We start from the raw sequence: 21,438 nt of genomic DNA, 5'->3' as shown, positions 1-21,438 counted from the left end.
TAAAAGGTGTTTTGGGAGCCAAGGCATAGGCATCAAGCCAGCTCTGGGCTGGGAGGCTGCTGGTGGCCTGCATAGGGGCTGCCTTGCCCATCTTGGGCATCCTCCTAAGGACAGAGACTTGGTGCAAGAGCTCAGCTCTGAGCTGAGGAGCAGAAACTAAACTCCACACAGAGAGTGGGAGCGAGAAGCCGTGGCAGCCGGGGTTTTGCTCTCTCTCATCGTGTCCCTTCTCACTCTGCTTCTTCCAGGATCTCAGGGGCTACCAGGAGGTGAGGGGGTCAGGGTAGGACCTGACTCCCCAGGCTCAGGCTGGACCCCAACGACATGGATTTCAGGGGTTTCAGGCTGTTTTTGTAACCATGGTCATGTGTTGCTTCAGTAACCTGAGCCCCCTGACACGGCATGATTCTGCACCCCAGCTCCCTAGCCACATCTGCTTCTCATTTCCGCCCCAGGAAAACGGCCCAATTTCCATGAGCTGTGTTGGCCCAAGCCAAGCCTCGAGCCTCTCAGCAGCCAACCCCACCCAGCCAAGCTCCCTTATGGGGTGGGGGGTAGGGGCTGAGAGAGCATTAGAGGCAACGGGGCTTGTAGTGGAGATGGATGGGAGCCAGGAGGCCTGAGTTCTGGGGCTGGCTCTGTCAATTCCTCACTGTGTGTCCTTGGGGGAGTCCCTTAACCTCGCTGAGCCTCAGCTTTCTCATCGGTGAAATGTGTTACTCTACTGATGAAAGTATTATTAGGATCTGGGGACCAAGGTGGCTCCTTGGAGATAAAAACAACAGAATTTTCTCAAAATCAAAACAGAGAGGGGTGTGGCCACTGGAGTTGGCTTATGTCAGGACAATGGTGGGACTCAGAGCCACTTTGCTATTTGAGCAATGGATCAGCCCCCACCATTGGTGGAATTTGGTGGAGTCTGCACCTAAGTCCTTGTACTGGGCAAGTCTAACCCCAGCTATAAGTAGTTCATCTACCAGCATTTATTAAGCACCTCCTATGTGTCAGGCCCTTGGCAGGGGTCGGGAAAGTAAAGTGATAAACAAGTTAAACTCTTTGGGTGGAGGAGGGGTCCACAAGGAAATAACTAAGTCCAGCCCAGCCCAGCAGACTGGAGGGCCGTGTGGACAGGATGAGGCTGGAGGCTGGAAGTAACACATTCATTTCTATTCTTTTAGTGGAGACCCTTAATTTTTAAGATGTTGTTAACTTGATATTTTTTCTAACAAAGTCTGCAGCGAACTCCATTCTCTTTCCAACAAGGACAAAGACTTTAGCACGCTCCCTCCAGATATCTTCTCCCATCCTCCACCTTTCTAAAACCCGAATCAGTTCTCCCTGATGGGAGCTCATCAGTGACTCCCCATAGAAGGAGTCCAAACCTCGCATGCCACCTCTGAGACCTCTGGTGCCACCCCTGACACTCTTGGTCCTGCACAGGCCATGCCCCACACGTCCCTGCTTCCTGGCCATAGGGCAAAGCCCCGAGCTGAGCTGCAGGGGGCTGGTGGGAGGAGGGTGCCAGCTGCCCCTCACCTTTGCCCCCAGCCACAGGCCAAACAACAGGACAAGGCCACCATGCAGCTCCCCATGGCACCATGGGGTCCTCATGCCCCAGCACATCCTTGACAGCACTAAGCCACACCCCTGGAGCAGCATGACCCTTGTTCCCAGTTTACAGGTGAGGAACCGAGGCTCAGAGAGGCTCTGCGATTTGCTCAAGAGCAAGAAGCCAGTAGGTCTGAGACCTCATCATCAGGGATCTGTGCGCAGGCATGGCCCTACTCTTGAGGACCTAAGCTAACAAGTCTAGCTCTGTCACTCACTAGGAACGTGACCTTGGGCAAGTTCTAAGACTCTCTGTGCCTCAGGTTTTAAAATATATTTCTTTAATGCATCTACTGTATTGAGGGATAATTTGCATATGTTAATTCTGAGTGCACAGCTTGATGAGTTTCTCGCATGTATAACTCCATGTAATGGCCACGTAGTAGAACATTTCCCTCACACCAGAGAGATGCTCACTCTGGGCTTGGTTTTCCCGTCCATCAAAGGGGCGAACAGCAGCACCTGCCTCAGTGTGTTGGGAAGGCAGATGGGCAGTGCAGGTAAGAACCTGAGCAAGGCACCTGGTGTGAAGCAGGCACTGGACAAACATGCCTTGCTGTTGCCACCTTGTGCTGCACTGAGATGCCCTGTCCCCCACCCTGAGGCTGGGGCAGGGGTCAGGGCACATACTGAGCCTGCATCTTCCCTGCCCCTGTCACAGCCTGAGGACACTCAACCTGCCCTAGAGAAGACTTGGGGAGATGGGATGCGCGTCCCAGGGGAGGTTCAGAACCATCTATCTCTGGCTGCCTCCAGAAGCCCCCACAAGGCTGGGGTCAGAGGAACAGGCCAGCTTTTGCCCTAAGCCTGGCCCAGAAGATAGGTCCTCTGTTCTCGAGGCCTTCCAAGGCTTGAGGCCTTGGTGGCAGGGCTGGCTCATGGCTGGTGACCAGTGCAGCTGCACAGGCCCTGCAGTCAGAAGGCCCCACACTTGGATTAATGCTCTGTTGTCACTGTCTTGAAATCCTTAATACTTTTTGAACAAGAGGCTCTGCATTTGCATTTTGCAATGGGCCCTGCAAATTACGTACACACAGTCACGTACTCTCCTTCACCACTTCCAATGTCCCCTCTCTGTTCCTCCCCACAGCGGAGCATCAGGAGAGCCCAGGTCACGCAGGGCCCGCAGCCACCAGGAGGCACCAATGGAACCTGGAAGACTGCTTGGGCTGGAAACCCCCTTAAGGACAGCTTTTGCTCACAGGGACTGCTGGCCGGGCCACACGAATTCCCATCCTCTGACACTCCTCTGCAGCCGCCTCCACCCAACTCTGCAGCTCAAGTGTGAAACCACAGCTGGGCACCAGCCAAGGGGGCTTGGGTTTCACCACATTCAACTTCCCACACCTCGGCCAGAGGTCAGGGTCCGATGGGGCTGCTGGCCAGAGGCCTGGGCAGGAAGGCAGAGGAGGGAGTGGGTTCCAGTTGTACCCTAGTTTCCTATGCACCCCAGAGTGCCCTCCCTCTCAGGCCTCAGTTTCCCCTCTCTGTAATGGGACAGGATCTCACCATAGGGTTGGAGCAGATGCCGAGGGCACAGAGAAAGTAGGTCTTAGAGGCCAAGGCATGAAAGAGATTCCAGATCTTCACTATCCAATATGATAGCCACAAGCCATATGTAGCTATTTAAATTTAAATGAATTTAAATGAAAGAAAGTGAACATTTTAGTTTCTCAATCACTCTAGTCATATTTCAGATACTCAGCAGCTAGCTCCGTGTGGCTCATGGCCACCATATTGGATAACACGGATATAGAGCATTTCCATCAACACAGAAAGTTCTATTCAGATGCCACTCCCGGTTGGGAAAGCCAAGGTGCTGGGTATACTCGTAGCTTTACTGTCCTTGGGTTGGGAGGTGGGGGAGTACTGTGGATGAGAAATAGAGAAATGCTCTCAGTTCCCTCCCAACCTCCCAAGACTGAGGAGGTGGACCTGCCATAAAGGGGAGTCAGGAGCCTGACTTCCGCTGGGGATATGAACACCCCAAAGGCAGCTTCGACTCCCAGCTCCTGGAGTGTAAGGTGGGTTTCCTGAGCCCCCTGACTGGTGACTAGAGGTACCAGGGGAAGCTTCAGAGAGGGAGGAGCTGGCCAAGGGGCTTCCCAGGAGCCATTTCCAAATGGGAAATGTCCTCCCTCCTTCTTGTCTCACTTCTAGAGAGTCAAAAGTCATTTCCCTCCAGGCTTGGGAAACACTTCAGGGCTCTAGAACAAGGGTTCTCAAACTTAAGCCTGTGTCAGAATCACCTGGAAGCTTGCTAAAGCACAGCTAAGTAAAAACCTTAAATGTGTATACTTTCACTTAGTTTATGCGTCAGGTTGAAATATAGATATTTGGGCTCTGTTCAGCTTAGGGTTCTTTATTGTTTGGGCCTGTCAGAGTGCAGTCATTGAAAGATATTGGGTTGGTTTAACCTGGACACATTATAAAGGGACACCCAGAGAGGGTGACAGGGCAGACCTCAGGAGAGGAGGGGGAAGAAAGGGATAGAAGGCTGGGATGGAGGAACAGGGAGAGGTGGGAAGAGAGGGATGGAGGGAGAACCTTCTGGTGTGTCCTCTCCCAAAGTTGTTTTTTTCTGTGCATTATCTCATCTGCTCCTCACAATGACCTTCCAAGTCGGTAAATGTGCGGCCTGAGGGGTTACACAACCTCCAAGCAGACACATGGTCACCAAGGACTGGACTTGGCTTCCCTTTCCTTCCCTGCCTCCAACTCTGAAGATTTTCAAATGAAATAAGCTTGGGGAAGGCTCAGAGCTGTGAGTACGTTTTTTTGTTTTCTGGGCTCAGTGGGCCTGGACCGGCAGCTGAGCTGAGCACAGGCGCCCGGGCCCCCACTCTCGGCGGTGCTTTTTAGGCATGCCTTTATGCGGAATGTAAGGAGCCGCAGTCACAAACATCAGCAGGCCGCGGTGGCCCACTCAGTCCCTCAGTCCCATGCCCCACTGCCCCCAGCATGTCCCTCAGAGCCTCTGGGGAGGGGAGGGAATAGTGGATGGGCCCTGGGTCTGGACACCAAGGATGACTGAAACCCAAAAGTTGGTCTCTCCTTTTCCGAGGAGAAGGGTCATTTTCAGCATCAGGAAAACCATAATCATACAGCCACCTACAAAGATTCTAGAATGATCCTCATTTTATGGGTGAGGGAATAGAGGCCCCCGCTGGAAAGCTCATGAACATTCTAACCCCAGAGCTCCCCCTCGGTCCCCCACTGGGAATGAAAGTCCCATCTCCCCTGTCGTCACCCCCACCCGCCTCCTCATACACCTCCACAGCACAGTCATCCTTTTGGTGACTGCTTATACTTGTGGGTGGCACTTCAGACCCTCCCCTACCGTCCCTCCACAAGTGCTCTGTGAAGGAGGCAGGGCAAGACATGGTCCCATTTTACAGATGGCTGAAGAGATGAGGTCACCACGCAGTCCTTTCCTGCTAGTCAGCCTCGGCCACCACACCCCCACAGGCTGGCGCTGGCAGCCTGCCACCCCTGCCCCCTCCCCATACACATCTCCTGCCTCCTTACCGAGGCCCAGGAGCACAGTTGATTTAGAATTTCCTGCCTTTCTGACAATGTGTGTGCACAAAACGGGCTTTATGTAAACCACTTTGGAGGGCATCTCCTCTAGCCCCTTCCTCTGCCTTCATTAAGCCGCTTCATCTGAAGCAAGATAAATCTTCGACATTTAACCACCTGATTAGAAACATATTCCTGGTTCCTGTCCCTGCCCCGATGGGAAACACATTTCTCAAAGGGTTAATTAACAGCCTTCACACAGGCTGCATTTAGCAACGAACACAAAGCCACACACATAAATAACGTCTAGGGCGGAAGAAGAGGGTGCAGATGGTTTGTGACTTTGCCATCCAGAGTTTTCTAAACCGGAGTGAACCACGTCCTGTCGGGATCCAGGACCATGAGTCAGGGTCAGGCTTCGAGGTGGGCCAGGCCAGAGACACTGGTGGACAACTTTGTGCTCTGTTGAAAGAAAGTCTTAAAGGAAAACAGAGTGCCGAGCCAAGAAATGGAGGAGCAAGGGGGGCCCTGGGGTGGGGGAAGAGGGCCTGCTGACTGGCCAGGACAGAGGACAGCCAAGGAGAGCCACAGCAACCGAGCTGAGGACTCTGAGTCCCAGCTCCCTGCATGGTGGTGCTGAATCTACTATGGGGCACTCCACCCAGACATTCAAATCCTGGGGCACAGGGTCCCCCACCAGCCCAGGAGTCGATGTGATGCCAAGACCTCCCCAGGGTTAAGAGGAACTGTATGGGGCAGAGGAAAGGGTGGAGTAAAGGATAGCCCTGAGGAAGCCTGGAAAGTTCTGGAAGTGGTACAATGGCACCCGTAGTATTCCACCTCCTCCTTGGGTAAGGTCTGCTTCTCTACGTAGCCTTCGACTCCACTTGGGGCACGCATGCCCACCTTCCATGGCCATAAGAGCACATCTGAAATTTTATGGTAAATGGCAACCAGCACACAGGATTCTTTTTACAGAAATTAGCGCTGTTGCAAGGGATGCCTGAAGCCAAAAAAGATGAAAACAAAAGCCAAGAAACAGAGGGCAAGGCACATGCACACTGGACACCAATGAAAACGAGGAACAAGGAACAGGGGGAGGAAAGGAAAGACTAGAAACGAGCTTTGGCTTCAGCCTTTTACCATTTGCTACTTCTGTGGCTCCTCTAGCACTGCCCCCCTCAGCCCTTCAGGGGGTGCTCTCCAGCTTGGAGAGCCAGGAGATGGGGTCTGGGAGGGGTCGGGGTACTGAGAGGATTTCCACCCTGGAGGTGAGGGCGCCCCCTGCTGGCAGGGGTGGGTCCTGCCTCAGCACCCTCCAGGCAGCTCCTCCTGACCCAGGGTTGAACCTGCCTGGGCGCTCAGGCCACAGGCCATCTCCCCACACCTGGCTCAGTGCCCTGGAGAAGAGGGCAGAAAAGAAAGAGATGGAGACAGACAACACAGGCCTAACAGCAGGGCTCTGTGTCCGGGAGTGGTGGATTCTCCCAAGTAACTTTCCATGGTTTGGCTTTCCCTCCACACACAGACTTGCTCACAGAGTTCACATGGTGGCTGCCATCCTCCAGAGGGTCACTCTGGGCCAGTCACCTGCTCGGTGACCCTATCTGCTTCGATTTATGCTGCCACTCCTCAGCTGCCTCCAGCTTGCTCCCCAAAGCCCTTACACCCATCTCAGGGATGTGGCCACTCTATACCCCCAGGGGCTCCATCCCACCCTGTCAGGGCCTGGCTCTCAGGTGGTTCTGGGAAGCCCCAAATGCACCGTCATCGCCAGGCTGGGGCCAGCATTTCTGTTTTCTCAGAAGGATCAAAGCCTCATCCCAACCCTGCCAGGAGGAAGCAGTTTTAACTCGTGCAAATATCTGCAGTCCATTTGGGATTTTACTTTGGTGAGAAATAAATACACAGCCATCTGCAGATGATGGAAATATGACTTAAGTAACTTTTTGGTCGAGGCTCTTGGGCCAGAGCCCAGATGGAAATAAGACCTCGCATCACAGTCTCTCTCGCACCCTTTCGGAAAAAAGCAAAAGCAGAAGGAAAAACGTTGGTGGAAACTGAAGTTCTAAATGGAGTGTGCTATATTTCTTGGCCTGGGAAAGGAGAAATAAACACCAAACAGCTCCTCCATTCAGGTGTGTGCTATCTCGCTCATCCTCGCCAGCAGCTTCCTCTCCTCCTTTCTCTGACCAGGAATCACTGTGCCTATGAACAGTCCCACGCCCACGCCCACCCCAACCCAGGACAGGCAAACAATAGGCCAGAAACCCCCGCTCGGCCAAGGCCTCTCCCTGCAGCCCCCAGAGGCCCAAAGATTGGGAAACACAAGGCTATTTTTAATGTGTTATTTGTTACCAACTGCGACTCCACCAGCCTGAGAAACAGTATCATCTGCGGGAGGTGGCGATGATTTTTTTTATAGCTTGCTCAGACAAAGCCACATTTTCGCAACTTTCAGAAAAGCCAAAAAGCAACACTCTCCAAGGGTGATCTCTTCCCTGGCTTGCCCTCCTGCGCTGCAGAATTCTCCTGGGTGTGTCTGGGAAGGAGCCCTGCTGCTCGGTGCTGCTCAGCCACAAGCACGGCCCCAGATTCAAGGCTGGGAAATGGAATTAAAGGCCAGAGAGCCCAAAGGACAGCCAGTGAAGGAGGGGGAGAGAGAGAAAGAAAGAGGATCCAAGAGGAGAGGAGAGTGCCCTGGGGGCACCAGTGTGATGGAGAAAAGGGGCCCTTGCCCTGGGACAGCCCTAACAGAAAAGGGTGACAGGTCACACACAGAGGAAATGGCTTTACAGAAGCCACGCATCTCTGCAAGTCCGTGGGATGGGGAGCTTTGTGCAGTGGACACGTTTCAGGGCCAATGGCGGTCTCAGAGGGCGCCGGCCAGGTGGGTCTGCTGAGCTAGGACAGAGCCGGTAACCCGGGCTGAAGGAATCCAGCTGCAGTAACAGGGGCCTTCCCGTTCCTGGGGCCACGGAGGGCTTCTGCCGGAGGGCACGAGCCCACCTGGCCTCCAGACCCCCACCCCGCCCCACCCCCGCCAAGACAAAGAGATGGAGAAGGATGGACGGATGGATGCGGAGAGAGAGAAGAGTAAGACAGAAACAGAGACGAAAGAAACAGAAGCGTAAAGCGAGGAAGGGAGAGGAGACGCAGAGGCGGAGGGACCTGACCTGAGGGAGCTCTTCTCTGTGATGCCCACGCCTAGCCCACCACAGCAGGACAGAAGGAAGGGTGACTGCTCAGGACGACCAGAATAGAGGTACACCCACAGCGGGCCTTCCTCCAGTGTCACCATGGCCCACCTGGGGGGTGAGAGCGTGGAGGTCCTCCAGCCACCACCCGGACCCCCGTCCTTGGTGCCCTGCCGGAGGCTGCCTTCCCTTCCTCTCCTTCCACACCCCCGGGACCCCCACAGAGAGCCTGGCCCGTGTCACACAGACTCCCTACACTCGCTGGCTGGCTGACCTTGTGTGAGCCTCTTCACGTCTCAGTTTTCTGACCTGAAAAGTGGAGATAATAATCCCTTCCTCACTTGGGTATTGGGAGGATTGATCGAGAGGGGGCGTGTGTGTGTGCACGGGGGTGTCTGTGTGCACGAGTGTGTGTGCATGTGTGTGTGTGCAGAAGACACTTTGTAAATGCCTGGCCCACAGTGAGGGCTTGGTAAATGGCAGCTTTGATGCATGGGGCGTGTCGCTCATGAATGTGGCTGTCATTGCTAGTATTCCTGGGGGAGCGGCAGGGGTGGGAATGTGGGAAGGAGAGCAGAGGGGCAGGCAGCAGGGGAGGCAGAGGAGTCTGGTGAAAAGGGCAGGGTAGACAATGCAGAGCTGATGGGACAGCAGGTCCCAATGCTGGATGGGCCTCGAGACTGCCCTGCCCCATCTGTGATGCCCCTCATGCTGACCATATCAGGAACACCCTGAAGGTGTGACACACCCTCCTGCTGATGTCTAGATTTCCCTGGTTCCAGGGCTCCCCACTCTGAGAGCTCAGGTCAGTCTCCTGCCAAGTCCTAAGCCTCACCATCCATCCCATGTTTCTCCTTTGATGGGAAATTCTAGAAAGCCCAGAACCCAGAGAAGCAGAACAGCAGCCAGATGGGCCAGCAGGCTGGGGCTCAGGGCCTTCCCCAAGCCCCCTGACACACTTATGGGGCAGGCAGGAAATCAAGAAGAATTCATCATCCTGGCTGCTGCAGAGAAGCCAACTTCTGGTGAAGAACTGCTCTTCGCAGCTGCTTTAGCTGCCCCCAGCATCATTATGAAGGGTCTGGGTCCTCCTGTCCAGGAGGCCCAGGTTGGGGGAAGGGGGACAGCACTTGGACCCTTTTCGCCAGCCTTCAACAAGCACCTTTTCCCCACCTACCCGGCCTGGCCTGAGCCTGCCCTGCTTCCACAGGAACCATTTTGGGACCAGGCCCAGCACCCACTTTCCTTCCAGAGAGCGTCCCTGGCAGCCAACACCTCCTCAGTCTCAGGGGACAAGGTAGAGGAAGGGGAGTCGGATGGGGCCACTGGGAGGAAGTCCCCAGACCTGAGCTGTAATCCTGGCTAGACCCCTTCACAAAAATCACTCAACCTCAGAGCCTCATTTGCCTCATCCGGAAAATGGGGATAATCATTTTTCCATGTTGGGGATTTGGTGAGACTATGGCACACGCATATAGCTACTTAGGTGGCATTCTGACCTGTTCCTTTTTCGCTTGGAGAGATAGAGTGATTGGGCGCGTGTTCATTGACAGTCTAAAAGCTGCTGGTTCAACCGCGGCTTTCAGCAGAACCAGTTAGTGTTGCATTCAAACCACTCACTGAGGGTTGGATAAAATCACATCAAGAGGCTGGCCCTTCCAGAACCTCACGGCAGCATGGCGTATAAAAGTGCTGGTTCCAGAACCAGATGGCATGTGACCTGGACCAGGTTTGCTCTCTTCAGTCTTCTCACCTGTAAGGCAGCATGGTAAGAGCACACCATGCGTATGGGTTGGTGAGATGATTAAATAAGGTGACCCACGCGGATCCCTTAGCACAACACTGGCCACAGCAAATGCTCAGTGCAGGTGGTCGGCGACCGCGAAAGGAACGAGCACGCCCTCTAGGAACCGATAGGCAGAGACTTCCAAGGTCAACATCGAGGGGGAAAGCGTGTATAGCACACTACCCTCTGGGCAGGAAGGGAGAAATCAGACTACATGGCCACTCTTGCTTGGAATTAATAAGAACATTCTGGAAGGATACCTAAGAAACTAGTAATCGGAGTTACCTGTGGGAGGCAGGAGGAGTGAGAGGTGGGGTGGGAGCAGGACTTTTGATGGTTATACCTCTTCATATAGCTCAGAGTCATCATCCCTGTGAGTGTGTTACCTATTCCAATTTTATTTAATTAACATAAAATATGTGTGCTACTAATATTATTATTCCTTCCACCCATCAGCTTCTTCCCTCAATGAGGAAGGTGGTCTGTCCTCCACCTGCCTGACTAGGGTTTTGCAGGGACTCAGAGAGAAGGAGGATATGCAAGTGCCCAGGGAAACAGAGAGAGGCAGGGATGAAGGTGGTGATGATGATGACAGAGATGACAAGGAGGCTGGGAGGGGAGGCAGTGGGGGTGGAGCAGCTCTCCCCTGAAGAGGCACAGCAGGAGACTCACTGAGCCATTGTCCCAGGAGCTGAGCCTCAGTAAAGCTACACACACCAGCTGGATGGTTTGCTCTGGGCCCAGCCCCTGGCCTCTTTCCTCAAACACCAGTGCTCCAAAGGAGGGCCCTCCACCTGCCAAGCATTCCAGGAGAGGTGGATGGGTCCAGGGATAGGGCCTTTGGGGACCTGTCTATAACCCTTGACACCTGGCTGGGGCTGTTGGGAGCAGGAAGGGACCCTGGGAACATGAGTTGTGGGAAAGATAAGACATGGAAAAGAAGAGGAGAGATGTGGCCCAGAGAGGGCAGGGGGTGGCTGGACCACGCCAAGAGTGTGGCAAGTGTGACCTGGCCCAGGGCTCGGTGAGAGGAGATGGGAGTCATCTCACTTATCCCCCACCAGCACCTCTATGACATAAATCCTTTTATCAGTCACCTGAGGAAACTGAGGCTTAGAGAGTTTTGGATAATTGTATAGCCAGCTAGTAAGTAGCTAGGATTCAGACCCAGGAAGTGTGGCCCCATCTAACCACGACCCCATCCTACCTCCTTACCCCAGGTCAGGGCTGGCCACCTTCAGGTGGACCCTGTTTATAGCAGCAGGATATAAATGACCATAGCTTAGCAAGAAAGGCCAGCAGTGGCAGCAGCTTATATGGCCAAAGAGTCCCTCCTCCAGAAGGTTTCCACACTAATTTGATGCCCAGAGGCCATGGGCAAAGACTGGGAGGGGCTGGGCTTGGGAATCTCCCAGGACTCCATGCCCCGGTAACTTCAGGGGCACAAAGCTGGAAGAATGAAAGCACTTTTCATGGAATTCCAACAGGAAACCCACGAGAACATTCCTGCCTGGAGGATTCCAACAAGAAAACCACGAGAACATTCCTGTTCGTGGGATTCCAACAGGAAAACCAAAAGAACATTTCTGCTCGTGGATTCCAGCTGGGAGCTGGAGTCCATATTCCCTGCTAAGGAGGCTGACCAGTGTGTGGAGGGTCAGCGGAGAGGCCTTGCCCGTCCTCATGGGTGGTTTCCAGTGGTCCCCAGATGGATCCAAAGACTCTCTGACCTCTGACCCCTCAGTGGAGCTCGGGCTCTCAGGGTAGGGGTGGGTCTTTTAGGAATTGGCCTGCCTGGTTTCCAGTCTTGCTGCCTTTGCACAAAGTGACTATCCTGCCACCTGGCTTCCACAGACAGTGCATGGCCCTTTCAAGTGTTTGTCTTTTAATGACTGCTGCACTCCCTGCCACTCCATAGTTCTTTGTGATCAGATAGTGTGAGGACTTGTGAGCACGTAATAAATTTCTCTTAAACTTACTTGGCTCTTGAGACAAATCTGTCCACAGCCAGGTGTGCCTGGAGAAGCACAGGCACACACCTGACTCTGGCCAGCCTCCTGTGGTGGCCCAGCAGCAGGGCTTGACTAAAGCCATGTGTGGGGAGGGGTCCTGCAGAACAAGACAGGCTTCTGGCCTCAAGAAACTTCCACCCTAGGAGAGGAGCTGGGAGGCACTCCCACAGAAAGTGCTTTTGGAGTGTGGAAAGAGAAATGACCACTAATCACAGGAGTCACCAAAGTACTCATGTTTATGGGGCACCTCCATGGGCCAAGCACTGTGTTGGGCTCCACGGCAGACTGACACAGGCTCCTCTTCCTGAAAACCGTTGCGTAACAGGAGACACCAGCAAGTGAGTAGCTATTTCACCATGGGAGGAGAATCACAATCAAGGTTTGCATAGGATGAACAAAGATATGACAGCCAGAGAAGAGTGGAGGTCAGGGAAGGTTTCCAGGAGGAAGTGACACTTGTGTGTGCTCAGGAGTTTGACTGGAAGTGCCATGGGACTTCAGGGATGGGATCGAGAGGTGGTGTGGCTTGACCTAAGCCTTGGTAGTGGTAGTTGGGATTTGGGACATGGAACAGTGATAAGACAGGGAGAGGGGAGTGAGTAGGTTTTGCACACAGGACAGCAGGCACAGACACTGGATGGGATGGATCTGAAGGACAGGACTAGGGAGGACAGAGGGTCCCAGAGAGCTGGAGGAGCTGTGGGTCAAGTTGGGACATGTGTTTTTGCTCAGTGAAAGAGAGAGAGTAAGTGAATCCAGGGAGGGGAGAGGATTGCAATTAAGAAGATAGGAGGGAATCAAATCTTTAAGGGGGTCTCAGAGCTCGTAAGGGAAGAATAGGGCATTTGGAAGTGAAAGAAATTCAGAATGAGCTCCCAAGACATTTTCATCTGCAGCTATCCAGACATCCCCCTCCCAAGTCATGGGGTGGAATCTTATTTCCCCCTATACGAGGCATCAGGGCTGACTAGGCAGGCGGGCAATGGTGAGGGGAAGCCATGGCAGAAGCAGGAGGTAATGGGTTCCCTACCAAGGCACTCAGCAAGTCACCAGGAGAGACCAGGGGCAGGAATTCAGGGGTCAGGATTGAGGGAAGCTGAGGCGGCAAACTAGCAGTGCGGTCAGGGACACATCAGGTTGTGGGGCCGAGAGTTGAAACACCACAGCCAAGGTCAGGGTGGGAGAGGGACAGGCCTATCACCAGAAAGAAGGAGGGGCCTGTGGGCCTTAAGTAGGCCAGTGGGTGGGAGAAGAGGGGGCAGGGGGCCGTGGCTGAGAGGGTCTAATGTGTGCCAGAGTAAATATGGGCTCCAAGAGTCAATTGTCAAATGTTAGCAAGGTTGCAAGAAAGTTGTTTAAAAGTTGGCAAAATCAGCCATGTTGAGAGTACTTATACCATGAACATCAGCAAATGCTACAAATCAAAGATACATTTTTCCCCCAGAGAGCCAACACCTCAGCTGTCCAGGTCCAGAGAGCTTGCTGAGACCAGGGCCCACGGGGCCGGGGTTCTTGACTTTACTGCACCTGGAACTTTCTGCCACTGCTTCCTCATCTGGAAATGAATTGCTGTAGACTGGATGCCCCCAACATCACGGAGGCTTAATCCCCACTGCAACTGTTGAGGGTGGGAAATCCCATTATGGTAATTGGAAGGTGGGGCCTTGAAGAGGTGATTAGATTGTAGGATGGTGCCATAGTGAATGGATTAATAGTGGTGGTCAGGGGCGTGGTTCTGAGGGATCTAAAAGGAAAGCACACAGAGCTTTGCTCTCTCTGCTCCACCATTTTGCAATGTGATACCCTGCTGTCACTGTTGCCAGCAGGGTATCCTGGACTTTGGACTTCCCAGCCTTTGAAACTGTAAGCAATAAATTTTGTTTTCTTATAAATTACCCAGTTCCATGTATCTTGTTATAAGCAACAGAAATGGACTAATATATGAATGTTTTCCCCCCTGCTTACCACAGAAGGCTGGGGGGTCAAATAAGATATTGTAGCTGGATGTGCCTCTCCAGGACAAAGCATTGCACAGACTGAGAGATCATCGTCAGTGGACTTCCTAGCGTCTTCCTGGCTGTCTGATCTAAATTTAGGTCCTTGTAGTTGAAGTTGAATCCCAGCCACTGCCTTTCCTTCCTTCCTGCAGGCTCTCTGTGGCACGGCCGCAGGAAGTCACTGCTGGAAGGCGGTCTGCCCTTTGTTGTTCCACCTGTGAGTTTGCGTGCATGCTTTCTGGCCCCCAGACCTTCCCTGTGCCTCCTCCAATGACCCCTTCCCATGCCGAGAAATTTGCAGTGGCTCCCTGCTCCTCTCCTGCTGTGCCAGGCTGCCCCACCTCTGCCCCAGGTCATCCTGTCTTATCCACAGCCATGCCCACTCTTTCTCAGCCACCCCTGAGACAGCATGTCCTTCCACATCAAGACACTTCAGGCAGGTTCTTCACCTCTCCAGGTCTCATCTATACTCAGCATGATGCCTGCCCACCAACCCTACAGGGTTTAAAACAGAGCTTATGTGTCTTTCTGCAAGTAACAGAAACTCCAACTGACAGGGACTTCAATCATAGGGAAAGTTAGTGGTTGCTTACTAAGAAGTCTAGAGGTGGGCAGTTCTCAAGTTGGTTTTGCAATTCCAAGATGCCAGCATCTGTAAATTATCTTGATCTTCCCCTTATGGTTGCAAGATGACTGCCACAGTTCCAGATATCACATCTTTAGGCTCCCTCCAAAGCCAAGATGTAAGGTAGTTAAGGTGGAAAAAGCTGTCTTCGTGAGCTTTTCTTATACGATCAGAGATGAAAAATCTTTCTCAGAAGATTTCTCATCCCCACACTCCACCACCCAGAATCAAATTGTGCGAAGATAACCAGTGAGGTTATCCACCACACTTCTGGATGAGTAAATTAACCTGTTTCCATATCAGTTGCTCATCTGTCAAATGGGGGATAATGATACTTACCCTGGGAGGTTGCTGTGGGAATTGAATAAGGTCATCTAGGCTGGCCATTCCATGTACACAATTCTCTTGGCCAACTGGTTGGTTCAGGGATAGACATGCAACCAATGATATTGATCAGTCGCTTAAGATTTGGTCTATCGATGCTGCAGAAGGTCTCTCTTCCTCTGGTATATTGAAAAATGAGGATCAAGAGAGCTTGAAACATTTTGCACATAATAAGTGATTGTTATCATTTGTCTTGCTAGAAAAGAAATTCTATGAACTGTGAGAGCTCCCAAAACTCCACTTAACCCAAGACTAAATTGCATCTAAGGAGGTTTTCTAGAGCAAGTCCTCCACTGAGCAAAAAAATATTATTTATTTCCCCCTAAATTGATCAGATCCTCCTGTTATGTGGATTCATGGAGCTCAGTAATTTCCCTTCATAGTTTTTAACAATTTGTTACTGGATACTTTATTACAAACTATATCATGCCACAAAATTTAGGATTCAAGAAATTTTGAATTTCTTACATTTTCCAAATTAAGTTACATCTAGGTAAAACCCTCATTTGTCAAGGTTATAGAAATTGATGAAGGTTATAGAAGGACCCTAGGGTTTGCTCCACTCATGGAAATAGGTAGTAAGGACTTAATTGGTGTTGTCCTTTGGTGTTGCTCATGTGGTCCGTGCAAAAGGGTTAGCTCTACTTTGAGGCAGGCTCGACCTGGGAACCTTCCTCAAGGTTCCTGAGTCTTGGTATCTGGGGCCCAAGGCAGCCCCCACTACCATCCAGGGTCCTACCACCCAGCAACACTATGGGGGCAGATCACTGGTGCCTAGTCCACCAGTTCCACAGAACCTCTAACACTTCTCTTCAGTTCAAGAGGTCTCACAAGCCTCTCCTCCGGCCCTATCTGACAAACACTATGTTTACCTCCTGATGAGCACAGGCCTTCTAAATCACAGGGGCAACCCACCCCGCCTGGCAACTTCTCCATTTAGCCGGAAACACAGACCAAAGACTGTTACTTCCCTCCTCGTGATAAAGGAAGCTTAGACCTCTAGAACTCAAGAGCCAGGCTGCAGAAGGGTAAGAAAGAAGGTAAATATTTCCTCCTTTATCCTGATAAGCCAGCAACCTAGAAAGTGGAAGGGTGAGGCCCAGCCTCTCAGCTGCATTGCATTGACATTGAACACACTTGCCACATGTATTTGCATATGGAGGGCACGAGGTTCTGGGGGCTGATGTCTAATTTGCTTACCATCTTGTCCCTGTTTTTGGGGGGCTCAGGACATGAACAGTAGGGCTCAAAAATATTAGTTTAATAATTACTTATTAATCAGAACTCTTTCTGTTCTAAATGACAGAAATTCAAAGGATCAATTTTTTAAAGAAGATAATTAATTGGCTCTTGTAATTGGGAACACTGAAGATAGGCCTGGCTTCAGGCAAAATTGGAATGATGCAGAAGAGTGTGATTTTCTCTCTGGCTCTTTGGCCTACTTTACTCCACTTGTTGGTTTCATTCTGCCAGCAGCTTCTTCTTTGTGTCCTTGGACACTGGCTCCAGTACCTTCAGGTTCTCTTGGTCCTCATCACTCAGTATCTCAGAGAAAGAGAGACTCTCTCTTTCTAGCATCCGTAGTCTAAACCTTAAGCAAGACTCCTATTGCATTATGTATCTATCCTTGAACCAATCACTTGTCCAAGAGGGCTGTGCACTCAGAATGGCCACCTGGATCACATACCTACCTCTGGGTGGTCGGGGGCAGTACCATAAGAAACAGCTTCACTAAGAAGAAGGGTGGCTCCTCTAATGCAAATGGGACCAGGCAAAGAGAGAAAGGACCTACAGAAATATCAGAGGTCTCCCTACATACAGTGTTGGGAGCTAAGGCTAGGTAGGATATGTATTCAGTTGGGTTCTGTCATGGTGAGTGTATTAGTTAGGATAAGATAGTTGCTGTAACAAATAGCCCCCAAATCTCAATTGCTTAACATACCAGATTCACTCATATCACAGTCTAAAACAAGGTGATGAAGATGATTGTCTCCATGCACTCATCCAGGGACCCAGTCTCCCTCCTTGTAGTGACTTACTCATCTGCTAGGGCTCTGTAGTCCTGTGCTTGTAGTTGCACAGATGGGGAAAGGGGCACATGGAAGACCATACAAGAAGTTTTTAAGGGCCAGGCCTTGAACTGGTGGGCATGATTCCTGCCCAATATCCATTGGCTGGAACTTGGTAACTACACATGGTAACTGCAAGCTAGGCTAGAAAACGTGCCCATAAAGAAAAGCAAACAGCATTTGGTGAGCTCATAGTCCTGCCAAATTGATGGAGAGCCCCTCACAGGACTGAGGAGGGATTTGAGAAGTGGTGGAGCAGCAGGGCAGGATGGGGTGAACCTGGAGCTCTAGGCTGCCAGCCTCCAGATTGTCCACCTTGGGCAGGTCACTTTACGTCTCTGGGCCTCTGTCTCCCCATCTGTCAAATATAACAAAACCCCCTTTAAGGCCCCATCCCATGCAAACATTCTCTGCTTCACCCACCACCTGGAGCCACCATAGGTCTTCTTAGCCCTTAGTTCCCCGATCTTATCATCTCTGACCTCCCTTTCACTTCACATCCCCCCATCCCAACCCTCCTTTTCCCCTTCTCTGTTTTATTTTTCTGCACAGCACCTGTCATCCTCTGACATGCCAAATGTTTTTCTCATTTTTATTCATTGTCTCCCTGCAGAAGAACAAAATTCCCAGAGGGCACAGCTATTTGTGTTTAATTCACTGCTGTATCTCGAGTACCTAGAAAAGTGCTTGGCGCATTGTAAGCACTCAATAAATACTTGTGGAATGAATAAATGAATGAATGAATTTTAAAACATTTCTCCAAACAGCTAGTATGGTAGTCTGTAGTTCCTAACAGAGCAACACTGCCATCTGGTGCCAGAAACTTGATTTGCAAGCGCAAACTTGGAGGCGGAGTGTGGGGGCACAATCTCCAGGGACAAGCCTTGTCAAACCCACCCTATCTCATTGCTTTGGTCACCACGCTCTGACTTTAGATGGTTCAACAGGCCCACGGGTCTGATTTTCTGTGACTATGTGACACCTGACTAACCACTCATTAGCTTCTCAGATGCACCAGTCACTCACAGCATGCTCTGATGCTGCTAAAATCAATAAAGTATGGGGACCACAATCTCTTCAGAAGATGGAATATCAGGAAAAAAGACTCTAGCCCTGAGAGAGGAAGGAAGAGAGACTATATGAGGTGGGACCAGTGGGAAGGACCAAAGAGATGATGGAGAAGAAGGGAAAACCTTTGAGGAGAAGCCAGGTGACTAGCCCCACCTCCAACTTCACTTCAAGTTTGCTTTGGTTTCCTCATCTGTAAGATGACGGCATTCAACATGAGCTTTAGACCATAAATTTAGCCTAGCCCTAAAATCTTACCATTCTTAAAAAGAGAGTGTGATAGTACCTCCAATTTCTGGAGTTAATGCCTAGAAAGAGGGGCTCAACCACTGGTCAGATGCTGGTGTCCTCAGTCAAGGTCTCCTCATTGCTAGGGAGGTGTTTTCCAGGAGGATTTGGCTGTTTACTCTAGTTTTCCTCTTGGGGCCTCGCCCCGGGCCCATCTTCGGCAGTGTGGCCCTGTGTCCTCAGCGCTATGGCAACCAGGAGTACACCCCCCCCCCAACCACACACCCGTGTTTTGTTGGAACTGCTCCTGTCAACAACCTGAGGATTGATTCCAGCTGATCTCTGACTTCTCTTTGGGGCCTCTGAGGTCTATGTCAGCAAGGCTTGCTCCTCTAGCCCCCTTGTTCAGATTGGCTGCACTGGAGGATGAAGGGAAGTGACCCTGAAGGGGCTTTTGTCCCTTCTTCCAGAGCCTCGGCCGTCAGTGACAGGAGCAGCTTTGGTGGTTCTGCTGATGCTCGCAGATCTTTCTTTCTGGCCTCCACCCGAGCTCAGTTCAGCCCACGTGTGGAGCGCCTTCCAGAATTGTGCAGGATTTAAAAGATAGGTTCGGCCTCTGAGCCCAAAGGGCTACTGGAGAGTAGGGGTCACAACTCATGCAGAACAGCAAGCAAACTATGACAGTGTATGGGTGAGCAATGTCAAAATCAGGGGTTCAGGCTGAAGGGAGAGTTGATTGGAAAGCGTTCCTGGAGGAGACGGGATTCCTATGGCCTCTGAGTTCACCCACATTGCGGAGGGGAGGGGGGCATGGTGCGCTGAGTATCTGGAGCCTTGGAAGCAACCACCTTGTCCTGGCTTCTCTTAGCACCCAGAGACAGAGGGAGTGACAGTTGTGACTCCCCTCTCCCTACTGTGGGTGTCATTAAGAGGTGAGTCTGGCTGCCTCATGAGGCTGGAACATCTGGATGCCCAGCACACTCTGCCCCCCAGGGTCAGCTTACTCAGGGTCCCCTGCTCTGCTTCCTACCCTCCCTCCCTGGGGTGCTCTGCTGCCCCGCCCACCTGGCACCTGGCTCCCATGCGCTCCTAGGAGTGCTCGGCCAGTGGAATAATGGGCCAGGTCCTCTGTTGTCAGCTCAGCATCAACACTGCTTTCCAAGGTGTCCTCTGTGGCACTGGGAGAAGCTGGAACTACCAGAATGCCCAGGCTTGTGTGGCTCCATCTCAGAGCCCACGAAGGAAAGGCTCTGCCCTGATATTTGTCAGATGGAAGAGGAGAGGACATTTTAAAATCTAAACACACCTCAAGAGTTTCCTACAAAAATTTAGCTGCCAAATTGACATGTGCTATAAGTGTAAAATGCATACCAGAAAAAAAGTAAAGTATTTTATTACTCATTTTTATATTGGTTCCGTATTGAAATGATAATAATTTTTGATACATTGGGCTAAATAAAATATATTACTAGAATTAATTTTGCCTGTTTTTTTGTACTTTTTTAATGGGACTGCTGGAAAATTCTAAATTACATGTGTAGCTCACATTATATTTCTATAGGACAGAGCTGATGTAAAGTGTGCTTGGGGACAGGAGGCGCACATACAAAACCCTTCATAGCCACATGAGACGAGAAGCCGTCACCTGTTGAATGTGGGCCACTGTCACACAAGAGTGGTGCCAACGTGAAGAGGGAAGAACTCAGAAGAGAAAAGAGGTCCCTGAGCGCTCCGGGCGAGGGAGGGATGGTTGCAAAGGCAAGGTGGAGACACACCTCAAAGAACAGGGAGGACAGGGACGGGCGAGGGTGGGGAGGCCATTCTGGGCAGTGGATTCAACATGCTGAGAGAGGAGTGACTCAGGCCTGGCAAGATGCAAAGGCTGTGGGGGCTCGAGCAAATGTGAAGGAATGGGTCACCCTCCTACCTGCGTCTTCAGTCACAGCTTTATTCGTTTTATCCTGTGGCCCAAAGCGTCAGGGGAGGAGGGAGGCAGGGAGAAGGTCCCAAGTTGAATGCTGGGACCATCAGTGCCACCTCCTAGGGTGGCAAAGGGCATTTGATCCGCAGGCCACAATGCAAACTCAAACTTGACCACATACAAACTCCTCCTCTGGCTTTGTCTAGAATGTGGCTCTTCGAGGAGCCACGTTTTCCAGGGGTGCTGCGGCCAAGATCCAGGCTCCATGGGGCAGGATGCTCTACGCTGGTCCCAACCCCTGCTCCAGACTTGTCCCAAGCGGCTTCCTGGTGGCTGTAGACCTGGGTCCTGGGAGAAATCATGGAGGGAAACATGCACTCCTGTCTGGGATGAACTCACTCCATGTAGACATCAAGGAGTTTGGCAGAAGGAGGCCATGGAGACAGGAAACATGAAGCCATGGCTTGAAAGCGCTTGTGCTTGCACTTTGTAGAATTCCTGGCATGGCTGTCCCTGAGAAAAGCTGGTGCTCTGTGGTCCTGGCCTGGTCCTGTGGGACTGCGGCCGCCTGAAGCCAAGGGGGGCTGGAGCTGAGTCCAAGTTGGATGTTGAGTCATTTTAGGAAGGTCCAGCTGTGGTTTCCAGCCCAGACCAGAAGGCCACCCAGAGCCGGACCAGGAAGAGCACCATGGCCAGCAGGCCAGAGGTGGTGCCAGGATGTCCACTCTAGCACGACCAAGAGCAGGTCATGCTGCAGCCTGGAAACAACTCTGATTCTGAAATTTGCCCCCAGAGGCCTCCTTGTTGGGGAATCTTTGAAAACAGAAGAGATTTTCCACTATTTCCTCTGTCTTCCTGTATGCTTGCTTCCAGAAAGAAGACTTAGCAGCACAATAGATCCTTCCTAGTCACCTATCTTGTACCCAGCTTGAATCAGGCACCATGGGGGGAAATGAGAGGATGAGCTGAGGATCTTTAAATCTCAAAGTGGAAAGAGCCTTAAGAGGACCCAGAGACCAAAATG

This window comes from Cynocephalus volans, chromosome 14 (assembly GCF_027409185.1).
Source record: "Cynocephalus volans isolate mCynVol1 chromosome 14, mCynVol1.pri, whole genome shotgun sequence".
Taxonomy (NCBI): domain Eukaryota; kingdom Metazoa; phylum Chordata; class Mammalia; order Dermoptera; family Cynocephalidae; genus Cynocephalus; species Cynocephalus volans.
Note: the sequence above shows the minus strand (reverse complement) of the source record.